Source organism: Psammomys obesus, unplaced genomic scaffold (genome assembly GCF_907164565.1).
Source record: "Psammomys obesus unplaced genomic scaffold, mPsaObe1.curated_primary_1811, whole genome shotgun sequence".
Classification (NCBI taxonomy): domain Eukaryota; kingdom Metazoa; phylum Chordata; class Mammalia; order Rodentia; family Muridae; genus Psammomys; species Psammomys obesus.
This window is the reverse complement of record NW_026585626.1, coordinates 12848521-12866092: the sequence shown is the minus strand read 5'-3', so window position 1 is coordinate 12866092 and position 17572 is coordinate 12848521.

Genomic DNA, 17572 nt, shown 5'->3' with positions numbered 1-17572 from the left:
CTAGTAACCTACCACAGAGGGCCTCTCAAAGCATCTGCCCTGCAGACTATCAAAGCAGATGCTGAGCCTGATGGCCAACCCGTGGCCAGAGTGAATGGAATTTTATGTAAGAGGTGGGAAATAGTAAGAGCTGGAGAGGACAGGAACTCCACAGGAGAGCAACAGAACAAGAAAATTTGAACACAGGGAACTTCCCAGAGACTCATACTCCAACCAAGGACTATTCATGGAGATAACCTAGAACCCCTTCACAGATGTAGCCCATGGCAGTTCAGTGTCCAAGTGGGTTACTTAGTAATGGGAAGAGGGACTGCCTCTGACATAATCTGATTGGCCTGCTCTTTGATCACCTCCCCCTGAGGGGGGAGCAACCTTATCAGGCCACAGAAGAGGACAATACAGCCATTTTTGATGAGAACTGATTGACTAAGATCAGAAAGGAGAGGAGAACCTCCCCTATCAGTGGACTTGGGGAGTGGCATGCATGCAGAAAGGGGAGGGAGGGTGGGATCGGGAGGGGAGGAGGAAGGGGCTTATGGGGGGATACAAAATGAATAAATTGTAATTAATAAAAAATAATAAAAGTTAAAAAAATAAAATAAAATATCTCCATACCTGTCAGGTTGGCAAGAAAACTAAAAAAAAAAAAAAAAAAAAAAAAAAAAAGTTAAGAATGGAAAATCACTTTCCTGAATTCTGGGCATTGTTTAGCTCCAGAGAAGCTACTATAGTGGAACAATGGGTCTCAGTGGTCATGGGATTTTTCCCAAGGAAGATCTTCACCCTTTTTAGATTTTGTGCTGCTCTGAACTTGGCCTAATTTAGGCCCTACCCACAGCTCAAACCACCAAGGGTTAATTATTCACTCCATTGAGTATCTTTCAAGCTAAATATCTCCATCCAATCATCCACTGCTTTGGAGAGGGTGCACCTTTCTTCTCAATGCATATTTTTTTCCTTGCGTTTTTCTCCTCTCAGCAGTCTAGAGAAAAGGAGTTGTAAAATTCCCCTTTTGAAATGCAGGCAATTAGCTCACTTTCCCAAGAGCCAGTGTAGAGCAAATTAGGTGGGAGTAACTCTTGGAAAGACAGCCCTGCTTGTTCTCTCCTGTCTCCAGATGTAGGACATGGGTGTGGTGCTCACTCCCCTGCATTCAACCTAAATGGAGATAAGCATCTCTTCACAGTCTTGCTGACAGGTCTAACCTCAATGCAACCTTGGGCTCTCTATTGCCTAAATTCATAGAGAGGCATGAGCAGTTTCCATGGCATGGGAATCTTGCAGGTTAGTTTCATGAAGAAATTTTTCTATTGTTTTTGTGTTTTGTTTATTTGTTTGTTGGGGGGGGGGGTGATGGAATGCAGTGCTAGGAAATGAACCAGATTTCCAGATGGCAAAGTACATATTCAACCATTAAACTACCCCAGCAGAAATGTATTCTGTGCTTGCTAAACTTGCTAAGCTCCCTCCTCTTACTCTGAATTTATTCAGTTTGTTCTTTCCAAAAGCAACCAATCCAGCCACATGGAAGACATTATTCAAAGAATACAGTATCCCTCTAGAGCAGCAGTTCTTAACCTGTGGGTCAAGAACCCTTTAGGGGTTGACCGACCCTTTCACAGGGGTCACCTAAGACTATCTGCATAGCAGATATTTATATTACAGTTCATGTCAGTAGCAAAATTACAGTTATGTAGTAGGAACAAAAATAATTATATGTTTGGGGGTCACCACAACATGAGGATCTGCATTACTCTTGCAAATAAATATTCTTCTTTCTTCTAGATATATGTCTCCAGTAGATGAAGCCAAACTAGTTATAAGAACTTGGGATTTAAGTGCGCATTACAAAGAACTCTGAAGCACATCCTCCCATCAGCCTGCTGGCATAGATAATGGAGCTGTTATCTCCACTTTGCAGAAGGTGACACTGGGACTCAGGTAAAGCATGTGATTTGTTGAAGGTCACATGGCAGAGCCCAAACCACAAATCAGACTGAAGTTGTAACCCAAGTAGTTTTATTTCTGGCATAACAATTTGCCTTATGCTAGTGTATACACCTGTGGTAAGCAAAATGTTGTATGTTTAGACTCAGTGCTCTTGCTATTGTTTATCATCTCCGTGTTTCCCAACACTGAGATCAACATTTTTAGAAGTGTTTGTGGGTCAGCCAGAGATTTCAGCTAACTCATCTCTTCACCCTCTAAAAAAAAAAAAAAAAAAAAAATCACCAAATCTTTTCCTGTATACCTCAATGAGCCCAGGTAATTAAAATAAATTAAAAAAAAATTATCTTCCTACTGCAGAAGTTGCCTAGCATTTGATCTTTAAAGCCACCAGGAAACCACAGCATCCTTAAAACCACTCAAGCCATGTAAGATGCCACCTCCTGTGTGTAGATCTTAGCCCGCTTCTTTGAATGTAGACCATTCTGATTGCTCCTTGGCTTTTGGATAAGGTTAAGTACAGAACTCATTCCACTCCAGCACTGTGTTTTTGAACTCTAGAGGACTACCTGACCCTGACAGCGTAACACATAACCCTTGTGCTAGACATGTACAAAGACTGCCCCTCCAAAAAAGGACCCAAGTCCAACCAACAAAGCACCTTGGAATTACTGAATGGAAAACAGTCTGAAAGGACACAGAGTAGACAGAAATCATGATAGAACATGAGATAGACAGAAACAAACAAACAAACAACACTTTTGTTACTAAAGTTTTCTTAACTGCACTGCAAGAAAAAGAGATTCAATTCATTTAAATTTAAACATTTTATGATTAAAAAAATTCAAGAAGAAATTGCTCAGTGGTTAAGAACACTTGCTGCTCATAGTGGGGACAAAAGTTTGGTTCCCAGGACCCATGTCAGGCAGCTTATGCCTGCCTATAATCTGAGTTCCAGGGAAGTACACTCTGAGTTTTAGACTTCAAGGGCACATACATGTATGTACTCATATCCACACACATACACACAAAGGTGCAATAACAAACAAAATATTTTTACATTCAGACCTAATAAGAAAATATCTCTTTGAGAGAATGACCCAAGTTGGAATTCATAAAAAAGCCAGTGACATTAAGCAGATCTCTCACCTGGCCTATCTTTAACAATCAGCAATATTTACATAATTCCCACCAAGATCACTAGCCAGCACTGGTTCACATCATACACAAGTAATCATATGTGGAGAAGGAAGAGAATTCTGCCTAAGAGAAAGAGAGAGGACAGAAGTGGGAATTAAAGGTAACGAGAGTAAATGAAAAGTGATGGCTCAAAGCAGTGGAGTCTTTTGAGTCTTTAGTAATACTCAAGCATCAGAAAGAAGGCAGGGATCCTTGGTGGGTTATTGTTTTCTTTTTTGTTTGTTTGTTTACTTTTCTTTTACAGCTGTTTTATTTTTACATATATTTTGAAGGGGGTGATGTGTTTCAAATATTTTCATTCAAGTGTGTCATGGCCCCTATCATGTGCTTCACTGTCACTTCCTCCCTCCACTCCCCCTGTCATATACATATGTTAGATATATAATATCTAACCCAGGATTCATGGATGAGAGAAAATATGTAATATTTGTCCTTCTGAGTCGGTACTATTTCATTTAATATGGTATATATATATGTGCATATACACTACTTTTTCCATTGCTATTTTGTACTGTAAACATTACTTTCAAAATGAAAGGCAGAATTTTACAGCACAAAGTCCTTACACCTCACAAAATAACCTCATCCAGACATTCCAACTGACCCCAACCAATAATCTGCCAATAGATCATCACTACTCTTAAAACTCAACCTGCTTCATTGCTCCATATCCAAAACTTCGCATAAGGCTTTTTAAAAGAGAGACAGACAGACAGACTGACAGACACACACACACACAGAGAGAGAGAGAGAGAGAGAGAGAGAGAGAGAGAGAGAGAAGCAGATACAGATAAGAGAATGGAGAGAGTACAATCCCCAGAGGTCATGGGTAGCTTTTTATTGCTTCACCACGATTCAATCACCAAATACAAGATATAAGCCTTCAATGCCAGGATCAGAATTAAGTATGGTTATTTAAATGGCAGACTGTTTATTTCATGCTCTGGTAAAATCATGAGGAAAACCTGTCATTCTCAGTTCTTGAGAACCCCAAATTCCAAAGAACTGAACTTAGTTGTTATTACAAAATTTGATCTCTACTTCTGAACTGGTACAAAAGACAACAGTATTCAGTGCCTCTTGAATTCTGGCAGGCATTTAAAAAGTAACCCTTGGATTTAGGAATAAACATAGGGACAATGTTACAATAATGCTGAGTTAATTGGGAGATTTGAAGATGATAAGCCATAATCTGTGTGATTGTGACTTGCCTTCAGAGTAAGTCAGTTTGGCAATGTGCCAGTCACTGATGTGAAAGAATATTTGATTTGTAGTTTTGTTTTATTCTGTGGGACATGTGCTCCCAAGGACAGATTCTATGATAATAACTTGATCTAGCTGTATACAGAGCTGGAAAAAAAATGACAAAAACACAGGTTTCTACAGGTCTTCTATCTTGTACAAGAGATGTGAACAGTCTCAACAGCCACACTGTAAAATGGAGAACTACTTAATAAAAATTGATCAAGCCTCCTCAGCCCAATGCTTACTTGGTTCAGCCATGGAAATCAGAAATCTACTCTCAGGTTCCATATGGTCAACCATTTTCCTCCATCTGTGATCATGGTGTATTTGTCTTTCTGATTTTGGCTTATTTCACTTAACATCATAACCAGTTCATCACTTAACCAGTTCCACTCAAGTGTCACAATTGACAAGTTTTCATCTGTCTTAATAATATTTCACACATTTTTATACATTCTTCTATGTATGGAAACCTAAGTTGTTTCCATTTCTTGCCTATGTGATCATGGTTGCAATAAACACAGGTGTGTTGATGTTTCTCTAAAATACTGATTCATTTTTTCTAGATATCTCCCCTGTGTTGCAGTTGCTGAAGTTTGTGTGATTCTTCCTCTGTGTTGGGGTTGCTGAAGTCTGTGGGATTTCTCCCCTGTGTTGGGGTTGCTAAAGTCTGTGGGACTGTGTATTTGTTTATGTTCAGATAAAGTTTTGTATGTAAAAGGTACATATTTTAACTCCTTAATTGATTGTAAATGCTCTATTAGGGTTATGGAATGGCTTAATTGCAAAGTAATTGTAGCAAAGCAGAAGGGGTCGAACTTGAGTCTTTAGAACATTCAGGAAATGAGATGTCTAACGCTTCTCAATGGAATGATAGGAAACAGAGATAGTAGAATCCAGAAGTTAATGAGTCAGCTAGCGAAAAATATAACTGACAAACAAAGGTTTCTGTATCAAACAAAATAAAAGGCAATGGCTAACTTATTCTCAGACTTATTCATACATGCCCTGACATATGAGCTAACATTCACGCACACATACACACAGATTTTAGAAGGCTATATTAGGGGATCCAAGATAGCAGTGAACAGCGCACACCATATCTGAGAGGCCGAGGATCTGAAACTCCAAAATTGGTGAGTGGAGGGGCAGCTGAAGCCAGAACATCCACACTGAGGCTTCCTGGGTGAGAGGGGACAACACGTGAGCTGAGGCCATTTGGATCCAGGTCACCCACAGATTTCTCTAAGGACTGAGAGTGGCGAACATTCAAAACCCCTACACTTCCCCTTGTCAAGCCTCCCTCGTCCTCGGTGGAGGCAGCTCACAGTGCCTGCAGCTCCGACCACAGATTGCCCTGTTCCGTGACTAAGAAAGCAAAGGTGGGCCTCCTAGTTCCTCAGCAGCGCTGCCAGCTGTGCCAGCCTTCTGGGTTTCGGGTCCACAAGCAGCGATATGGGCCGCAAATGGCCTCCCAGCCAGGGACTGTACCAGCCACCCAATCATTCAATGATGGGCAGATGGTGGAACAGGCCACCCAGGTTCTGATTAGCACTGTACAGGCTCCCCAGGGCTTCACAGCAGGCATCTGTAATGGCCTCCTAGTTCTGTTGCTGTGGCTGGACTCCCAGGGAACCAGTATACCAGCCTCCAAGTTCTGTGGATGCAACATCGCTGAGCTGACAGAGCTCCTACACCCACATTTGCTTCAGCAGTCCCAAATTGAGAGTAGAGAACAGGGGGGAACCCCTAGGCTCTCCGATTAGACCTGCTGGAGAATGAGTGCACCTTCAAGTGAGTGCCTGCAGAGCCCTAGATCCAGGGTCCCTCTATGCTAGCAGACAGACATCAGATCCCTTCCACCCACACAACCACTGTGGGCAACATAGGGTTTTTAGGACAGTGTTCTCAACATTGAAGACCCTGTTCTGTGGGTCTACCAGTGGAGTCCAGGCAAACAATTCCTGCAGCCAAGACAGAGTTGAATACCAGCAGCCTATGCCTATGCCACTGAGATATTCAGGGAATCTGTGCATGCACTTGCACATTGTACTTGAAAACACCACCAGTGCCCACAACCCCTCATGTACCTACACAACCCACTGTGAACATTCCAGGCATCTACACTCTCTAGCACCCTGTCCTTCAAGGCACACTTCCACACACATGCACGTGCTCACTAGCCCACACTTGTGCCTTTACATCTATACCTGCTGATCTTCCTCCCTTAGGTACAGCTGAAACATCAACAAACACTCTCAAACCAGTGGACCTCTCTCATCTTCCTGAAGAATACTCCAGACACCAGAGAAAGGTGGACCCGGTCTGAACTACAGACTCCAGGAACAAACAATGAAGTTTACAGATAAGCAGGTGGCCAGAGGTTGGGGTAAGAACACATACAACAAAAATCAGTACATCATGGCTTCACCAGCAACCCCCCAAATCAATAGATACTCCAAGTCATCAGAAACACAGAAAAATGATTTTAAAGCTATGCTTATCCACTAATTAGAGATACATAAAGAGGAAATGAAAAAACTCTCAAAGAAATAGCCACACAAATGGAGGCAAATAAAGAGGAAATGAACAAAGATGTCAAAGAAATACAGGCAAATATAGCAAAACAAATAGAGGCACAAATAGAGGCACAATTAGTAGCAAATAGATGGGATATGAACAAAAAAATAGAGACCATCATAAAAAGTGAGGAATCCACATTCAAACAAATGTAGGAAATGGTGAAAGTCATGAAAACAGAATTAGAATCTATAAAGAAAACAAAAACAGAGAAAAACCTGGAGCTGGAGAAGTTAGAGAAAAGATCAGGAACCACAAAGGTAAGCATCACAAATAGAATACAAGATATGGAAGAGAGAATTTCAGGTGCTGAAGGAACACTTAAAGACATTTATACTTGTCTCAAAAAAAAAATTAAATCAGAAAAATTCCATACACAAAACAACCAAGAAATCAAGGAAGCCATGAAAAGATGAAATCTAAGAATAATAGGATTAGATGAAAAGGAAGATTCCAGGCTCCAAGGTCCAGAAAATATTTTCAAGAAAATCATAGAAGAAAATTTTCTTAACTAAAAGAAAGAGGTGTCCATAAACATAAAAGAGGCCTACAAAACACCAAATAGACTAGACCAGAAAGGAAACTACTCATGTCACATCATAGTCAAAACATTAAATCTATAGAACAAAGAAAAAATATTAAAAACATTAAGGGGAAAAGGCCAAGCAATATATAAAGATAGACCTATCAGAATCACACCAGACTTCTCATCAGAAACTATGAAAGCCAGAAGGGCCTGGAGAGATGTCATGCAGACTTTAAGGGACCACAGATGTCAACCCAGACTACTATACCCAGCAACATAGATAAAGAAAATAAAATATTTCATTACAAAATAAATTTAAACAATACCTACACAGCAACCCAAACTTAACAGAAGATACTAGAAGGAAAACTCCAATCCAACAAAAACAAGCACACCTAACAACATAGCATACAGATAACTTCACAACAAAAAATTAAAAGAAAACAAGCAATAAATCACTATAACACCACCAACTCTACAATAAAAACAACTAACGTTCATTAGTTACTCTTATCTATAAACAACAATAGACTCAACTCTCCAATTAAAGGACAGAGACTAACAGAATGCTTGCAGATACAGGATCTAACATTCTGCTGCATCCAAGAAACACATTTCTGTCAGAGATAGACACTAACTCAGAGTAAAGGACTGAAAAAATGTTTTTCAAACATGCGGACCCCCAAAAAAGCTGGGGTAGCTATCTGATTATCAAATAAAATAGCCTTTCCACCAAAATTAATGAAAAAAAAATATGAAGATGGGCACTTCATTCTCTTCGAAGGAAAAATACACCAGGAGGACATTATAAAGCTGAAAATCTATGCCCCAAAATACAAGAGCATCTACATTTGTAAATGAAACATTATTAAGGCTGAAATCATACATCGATCCCAACACCTTAATAGTGAGAGAATTTAACACTCCACTCTCACTAAGGGACATATCACCTTGAAAAAAACTAAGTAGGGAATTAATGGCACTTACAGAGGTCCTAAACCATATAGACCTAATAGATGTCTACAGAACTTTTCATCCAAATTCAAAAGAATATACCTTCTTTTCAGCATCTCACATAATCTTCTCCAAAATAGACCATATTGTTGGTCACAAAGCAAAATGGAAGGCTATATTAATATACAATACATGATATACAATTAATTACAATTTACTTTTTTCCAGTATAAAGTTATGTGATGATAAGTTTTAGTACCTATGTTCAGGATTCTTTAATTCTTAAAATCAACAAATAATAACAGATTCAATGTTCACTTCTAAATGTACTACGTAATTATAATGTGAGTTGGTACATTTATTTTAAATAGAAAGATGTCCATATTTTAAAAAACTGTGAGGGTATGAGGTAAAACAGAACATTAAAAAGGACAAGACTGAAGTACCTAGACCTCAAGCATTATAAACAGAAAGACAAGGAAAGAAAGTGTATACCAGAGAGGATGGGGACACGTGCATGCAGAGATGAGCATAGGTACAACTATCAACTAAGATGCTTTGGGACACTGAAGAAAACGTTTTCCTCAACTGTTTTTCTATGTTGCTGGCCAATATAATTACTATAAGGTGTATGTATGTGTTGTTTGAGAGAAAAGAAATTGAAACTCAGTTCTCAGCCATGCTTCCTCATTAGGGACAAATGACAAACGTAACAAATATAACAAATCAGTGCTCAATAGGCACATAATATAAATTGTTGCTGTGCTTAAAATGCAAGTTTCTGCTGCTGGCCTATAGAAGGAATGACTAGAAATCTGACCCACTTTTTCATGGTGTTATACTGTGTTATAAATGGTGTTAGGGATTTTATTTTAAATGTTCCACCCCTACACACACAAAAGACTATGCATTAAAGGCTCAGTCACAAGGATAGTAAGAACTAGAATCACTAAGAGTTGGGTCAAATACCAACTATAATGATTTTGGTTTCTTAGAAATGTGAGTTTGGGTGTATACTAAGAACCCAGCTTCTTCATGCTTCCTATCATGCACTCTGCACCACAGAGCTCAGAAGCCAAGTTGACAATTGGCTATGGACCGAAATCTCAGAAACTGAACCGAAATAAAAGTTTACTTCTTAATTGAGTTATCTCAGTTATTTTGTTACTGCCACAGAAAGCTGACTTACTACATGATGGCAGAATTCATATTCAAATAAAAACACAGGACAGAAGAATCGCTCCTTGCTATCAACAAGTGAAAAAATAACATCTCCTATAAAATATCTTTGATAGTCAGAACAGAGCTATAATTTTTCTATAAGTTTTGTATTTGAGAGATTGAGAGTTGAAGTCTTACACACACAAAAAGAAACTCTATAGCAAGATGTTTACCCTTTCCTTTTAATTAAGCAATAATATTCAGAGCCTAAAAAAAGAAAATCACAGATTCAGCAGTAAACACATAGCTTGAACCACCAATCAGACATTTGATCAGATTTAGAAATACATGAACAATTGTAAAACTAACAGAAGAAGTTTCAGAGTGTCAAGGGAGGCATAGGTTCTCAAGGGAAAGAATGTGGTTTCATAGCATTCAGGGCACATCCTTCATTTTAGTGAAGCCAAATCCACATTGCACATGGCTTTTTCCAGGTATGGCTTTCTCCTTTAATACCAGAGCTCCTCAATGCTGTTTGTTATTTAGCCATACTTCAAAGATGTTGTATGCCCTGTGTCAATGCTGAACAGTGACAATGAACATGAACAATGTAAGAATGCCAAGGCATCAGTGTTTGTTAAAACTCCAAAGATAACAATAACTTTTAGTCATAGTTTAAAAGATGATTATAAACTTCTATTGGACTATTTATAGAAAAAAAAAATCAGGATTTATAGTATGGGGCTTGTCAAGTAGAGAATATGAACCAACATCAACATTCCCATCTTCAGCAAAAGAAAAACAGTGAAAAAACTAAATAGAATTATCAGATGCATTAGAGAAGTAAGGTTACAGCAATCCTCCACCTTACAACTGGAGAGAGAGGGAGAGAAGCACAACGTAAATAAAACAAAAGTAGATGCTGGGGCTGGCATACACTTGTCCTAAGGGATAAATTAAAGGAGATGTTATACCAACTGGCACAAAAATGACAAAATAAGGGACTCTGATCTCCAGAGTCTCCAAAAGCCAGAATAGGTTAGAAGAGTCCTAGACAAGAACTCCTAACTGCAGAGGGACAGGTAAAAAATTCTGAAACAATCTTGGAGCATTTCAATTTTTTTACTGAGGCTGTTCCTCACATTATCTGATACCAAGAGTAAAGTCACTGTTGTGAGAAATCTGACCATGTGGCTTTTATGTTATGATTATTTTGTGAAATAGAAACTTTGGGCTAGAAAAGCGACTTAGTTCAGTGGACAGAGGTTAATGGGCCATTTTTGTGCAAATTAGAACTCAACAATGGTGAGAGAAGTACAGACAGTGGGGATTCAATGCATGGGGAAGAGCAAGGCTTCTTTTAAGATTAGGAATGGGGGCCTTTTTGTGCTATATTTTGGCTAAACATCTGGGTATATTATGTCCATGTTCTGAGAATTTGTGTGAGCCTGAATTCAAAAGCAGTGGACTTATTTATTTGGTAGAAAATGTAAGACAGCATAACGTGAAGTCTGAGGCATACTTATCTCTGATCACTCTATATAGGTCTACAAAGCAAAGATGGGTAAAAAAAAAAAAAAGTACAAAAATGTGCAGTTTGAGAGGAAAAGTATACTTAGAAGCTTAAAATCATAGTCAAATAGGTGTTGAAAATGGCTGCAATTGTTACGGAGATTACAGCCATTAAAGAGGAGCTTGTGGCTCTCCAGTAAAACAGTGGGTAAAAAAGACTCCACCCAGCTAAGACTCCAACTCATAAAGGGAAGAGGCTAAGGGTTTTCTGATCCTAAAAGGTAAATACCTAAGCAAGTTTCTCATGATCTTCAGTATACAGCTCAGTCTAAGGAGCCCCTTGTGCCCTCCAAATCTTGACAGGGCCAGGACAAATTTCCTGTGTGTTGGCTCCGCAATTTCTGTCTCCTAGATCTTACTAGTGTCCATGCTTCCATAACTACACTTAAGGTACATCCAGGGGGACACACTGTGATCCCACCCAGCCTTATGAATCTTCCTTCTAACCCCCAAGCGGCACTTCCTTTCTCAGACTGAACTCAGTTCCATACCTCATTCTCCAGGACAGTCTGAGGAACCTTTCATGCACATTCCCAAATATGAGGCAGTATGCACATTCTGCGGACAACCCTAGCACAAGCAAACAGATTAGTGAGTTTATGGAGAATTACCTTGAAGAGACATAATAAATGTCTATGTGATGCCCAAGAAAACACAAACATAAGGCTAAATGAAAGGAAAAAGACAATCTAAAATTTGAAAAACTAAATTAAAAAAAGACACATACATTGGAGTGATGAGCTCTGTCCTGTCCCCTATGTGTTTCATTTCGCAACCCAAGGTTCTACCTGCATTCCTGCTGGCATCAGGGACTACCAGGAGAGACCCTTACCCCAATCCCAAGTCTATTGGTTCCCCTAAAGCAAAGGGAACACTAGTCAATTGATGGTGGAAGGATAAACTTGTACAAGCACTCTTTGGAAAGCAATTTAGCAGTTTCTCAGAAAAGTGGGAATAGTTCTACCCCAAGACCCAGCTATACAACTTCTGGGCATATTATCCAAAAGATGGTCCCCCATACCACAAGTATACTTGATTAGCTCTCTTCATAGCAGCTATATTTGTAATATCCAAGAACTGGAAAAACAAAAACAAACAAACAACAACAAAAAAAAACCTAGAGGTCCCTCAACTGTGGAATGGATAAAAAATAGATGGTACATTTACACAATGGAATATTACTCAGCTATTAAAAACAATGGCACCATGAATTTTCAGGCAAATGAATGGAACTAGAAAATATCATCCTTAGTGAGGAAACTCAACTGCAGAAAGACAAACATGGTATATACTCACTTATAAGTGGATATTAGCCATAATTTACAGAATAGTTATTCTGTAAATTATGACCACATAATTTACAGAATAGACCACAACCCACAGACCCAAAGAAGCTAAGTAACAAGCAGACCTTATGGAAGGATGCTCGAATCACACTGAGAACTGGAAAGAAAATAGACGTCTGGGGTGGAGAGAAGGAGGGAACTGGATGAGAAAAGTGGTAGAGAGGGGAACAGGAGGGATCAAGTGTGGGGAGGAGGGCAGGAGAGAAACTGGGAAAACTGGAAACAGTGTGTGGGGGTGAATGTGTGGGATGAGCTAGAAATCTAGGAGAATAGAAACTCCCAGGAAACTATGAGGGTGACACTGACTAACACTTTTAGAAATAGGGGATATGGAACATGAAATGGTCACCTCCTGAAACTAAGTAAGACTTCCAAAGGAGGGATGGTGATACCAACCCAGCCACAAAACCTTCAACCCACAAATTTTCCTGCCTATGAGAAAAGTGAAGGAATGGCAAACCCATGACTGGCCCAATTTGAGTCCCATGCCATGAGAGTAAGCTCACCCTGAAACTATTAAGAATAGTTTGACTCCCCACCCACCAAAGGAGGAGCAGTTCTGCTAGGCCACAGAAAAGGACTTCACAGCCAGCCCTGAAGATACCTGATAAAACAGGGCCAGACGAAAGGGGAGGAGGTTCTCCCCAGTCCGTGAACTTGGAAAGGGGCAGGGAGAAGCTGAGGGAGGGAGGGTGGGATTGGGAGGAAATGGGGGAGCGGGATGCAGCTGGGATGCAGAGTTGATAAAATGTAAATAATGATAACAAACAATAAAAAAAAAAGAATAGTCTCCTATACTTGCAGACAAGAGCCTAGCATAACTGTTGTCTGAATGACTTCACCCAGGAGCTGTTGGAAACAGATGCAGAGACCCACAGTCAAGCACTAGGCAGAGCTTGGGGAATGTTGTGGGAGAAAAGGAGGGCAGATTGAAAGAGCCATAGAGATCAAGGACATAATGAGAAAACCTACAGATAAACTAACCTGGCTGATAGGGGCTCACAGAGACTGAACCACCACCCAGAAAGCATGCATGGGATGGTTCTAGGTCCCCATGTATGTAACATATATACAGCTTGGTCCCCTTTTAGGACCCCTAACAACAAAAGCAGGGGCTGCCTGATTTTGTTTCTTCCTTTTGGATTCCTTTCCCCTAACTGGAAGCCCTTGTCTAGCCTCATATTAAAACTTGATGCCCCAGGGTCTTTTCTGAGACAGATATGCAACCAAGAACCATGTATGAATATAAACTAGAACCTCTGCTCAGATGTAGCCTGTGGTAGCTCAGTAACCAATTGGTTTCCCATAGTGAGGGGAATAAGGACTATTTCTAACAGGAACTCAATGACTGGCTCTTTGGCCTCCCCACCCCCCAAGGGAAGAGCAGTCCTGTTAGGCCACAGAGGAGAGCTTTGCAGCCAGTCCTGAAGATACCTGATAAAACAGGATCAGATGAATGGGGAGGAGGTCCCCTCTAACAGTGGACTTGGCAAGGGGCATGGTGGAGATGAGGGAGGGAGGGAGGGACTGGGAGGGAATGAGGGATCGGGACACGACGGCTGGGATACAGAGTTAATAAAATGTAACTGATAAGAAAAAAATAAAATTAAAAAAAAAAAACTTGATGCCCCAAGCAGGTTGATATCCATGGGAATTCTCCCCTTCTCAGAGAAGAAAGGGAGAGGGCATAGGTCAAGGAGAGGTGAAAGGAAGAGACTAGGAAGAAAGGATGGAGAGGAAACTCAGATCATTATATAAAGTAAATTAATTCATTAATTAACTACTGAAAATGATACATATATTGAAGTGGACTCAAGCTGAAATAAAGATGAAAACGAAAGACTCATTATCACAAAGAAAACTCAAGTAAAGGTCTTACAGGAAGAATGGATCAAGTAGAAGATCAAATATTATGTTGGAAAGACAGAACAGATGAATTAGATTTTGTAAATAAATAAGATAAAAAAAAAATCAAAACACACGGCCTCTGAAAGCCTCTGCAGTATAGACTGTCAAAGCAGATGCTGAGCCTGATGGACAACTGATGGGCAGAGTGAATGGAATTTTATGTAAGAGGTGGGAAATAGTAAGAGCTGGAGGGGACAGGAACTCCACAAGCAGAGCAACAGAACAAGATAATTTGAACACAGGGAACTTCCCAGAGACTCATACTCCAACCAAGGACTATTCGTGGAGATAACCTAGAACCCCTGCACAGATGTAGCCCATGGCAGTTCAGTGTCCAAGTGGGTTACATAGTAATGGGAAGAGGGACTGCCTCTGACATAATCTGATTGGCCTGCTTTGATCACCTCCCCCTGAGGGGGGAGCAGCCCTACCAGGCCACAGAAGAGGACAATGCAGCTACTTTTGATGAGAACTGATAGACTAAGATCAGAAAGGAGAGGAGAACCTCCCCTATCAGTGGACTTGGGGAGTGGCATGCATGCAGAAAGGGGAGGGAGGGTGGGATCGGGAGGGGAGGAGGAAGGGGCTTATGGGGGGATACAAAATGAATAAAGTGTAATTAATAAAAAATTTAAAAAAAAACTAAAAAAAAGATAAAAAAATAGTAAAAGCAACAATGACATAACTATTCTAGAAAGACCATTTCCAAAGTAACAATATATTTGATTCATGTTCTAATAAAAGGATAATGAAATTAAAATAATTGCATATGGTAATACCATTTAAAAATATCTTCTGTATTGTCACAGCAAAAAGAAAACTTCAGCTTAAAAATAAGGGAATTGTGTAAAGCATCCTCTCTAGGGTACTCCTTGTTGTTTAGCTTCTTTAGGTCTGTATATTTTAGCATGTTTATACTATATTACATTGTTAATATCCACTTATAAGTGAGTATATACCATTAGTGTCTGTCTGGTTCTGGGTTACCTCACTTAAGATAATCTTTTTCTAGTTTTATCCATTTGCCGGAAAATTCCGTGATTTCCTTGTTTTTAATAGGTGAGTAGTATTTCATTGTATAGATGTACTACAGTTTCTGTATCCATTCTTCAGTTGATGGATGTCTAGGTTTTTTCCAGACTCTAGCTATTATGAATAAAACTGCTATGAACATAGCTGAGCAAAAAAAAAAAAAAAAAAAAAATCAAAACACACACAGACACACACCATGGGGGGGGGGGGTGTTTGGGGAGAAACATACAGGAAATATGACATGCCATGAAAAGATCAACCTTCAAATTATAGGCATAGATGAGGAAGTAGAATCCGGGTTATTGGCATAAAACAGATCTTTAACAAGATCAAAGAAGAAAGCTTTTCCAAGCTAAGGAAACACATTCAGATACAAGAATAACACAGAACAGCAATAGACAAGACCAGAAAATCAGCTCACCGTGAAGATCATAGTTCAGACACAAAATATTCAGGATAAACAGACAAATAAATAATATTGAACACTGAAAAGAGAAAAGCACATGTCATTTATAAAGGAAAACCCATCTGAATAATAGCTAATTTCTCAGTCAAAACTTTGAAACCCAGATAAATCTGGACCAGTGCACTTCAAATTCTAGAAGACCACAACTGCCAAGCTAGACTAACATACCCGGCAAAAATATCTGCCATGGTTAAAGGAGAATAAAAAAAAATGTATCATGGTAAAAACAGTTTTAAATAAAATAAAAATTAAAAAACAAAACAACCCAAGTCCACCAAAACAACCCTAAAGAAAATACTAGAAGCAATATATCAATCAGAATGAAGGGAAAAATAAGCATCGCCAACAGATTATAAATAAAAAAAAAATGATGTTAAAATTAAGGAATTAAAAAGAATAATTAAGAAGAAAAAGAAAAACTGTACTCAAAATGTATCTTTTAATAATAACCTTAAATATCAATAGCCTCAAAACTCCATTAAAAGAAGTAAGCTATCTGGATGTTTTAAGAAGCAAAACAGATCTTTCTGTTGTATGCAAGAAACTTGGGTTTAAAGATAAATATTCCAAGTATTTTTAAAATGTATTTATTTATTCATTTCATATCCCTATTGCAACCCCTTCCTCCTCTCTTTCTGGTATCACCTTCCCACCCTCTTCCCCTTTTCCTTCCTCCTCTTCTCCTCAGAAGTAGAAGCCACCCCCACAAAACAGCCCCTTACATCAAATTACATCATGACTAATCACATCCTCTTCCCCTGAGGCCCAACAAGGTAGTCCAGCTAGGGAAAAGTGATCCAAAGCAGGCAGCATACTCCATGTTAGAGACAGTCCCTGCTCTAATTGCTGGAGGACCTTCATGAAGACTGAGCTGTCCATCAGCTACAGATGTGAAGAGGACCTAGCTCCAGTCCTTGCATGCTTTTTGGTTGGTGGTTCAGTGTCTGTGAGCTCTGTCTGCAAGCATAGCAGAGTATCATTAATTGTGTCAGTAGTTGGCTCTCTCTCCCATTGTGTGGGTCTCGAGTTTGGAAGCAAGCAGGCATTGCCATGTTAATATCTGAAAAAATCCTTTAAACTAAAATTAATCAGAAGAGCCAAAATGGGTACTTCTTTCTAATTAATGGAATAATTTTCCAAGAATATGTTACAATATACACCAATTTGTGGCATTCCTAATTTCATAAAAGCATACTACTTGAATTAAAAAACAGATTAACATCAAACAACTAATAGGTTATTTTATTACGGCACTTTGTTCAATAGATAGGTTATCTGGACAAAAAAGTAAACACAAACTTCAGAATGAAGCGTAATCTTATATCAAATGTATCAACAGACAGCTACAGAGTATTCCACTAAAACACCAAAAAATATAATTCTCTGCAACCCAAAGGCAATTCTACGACATAGACTATATTCTAAGACACAAAAAAAATTTAAGTTCTAAGATATTCTGTATTCTATCTGAACATAATGCAATAAAACTTAAAATTTATTACAAACCAGTCTCTAGTAAGTATACAAACTCATGAAGATTAAACAACACATTGTTGAAATCAAGAAAAAAAAATGAAAGTTTCCAGAACTAAATGAAAATACAACATAACAAAAATCTCTGGGACATTGTAAAAG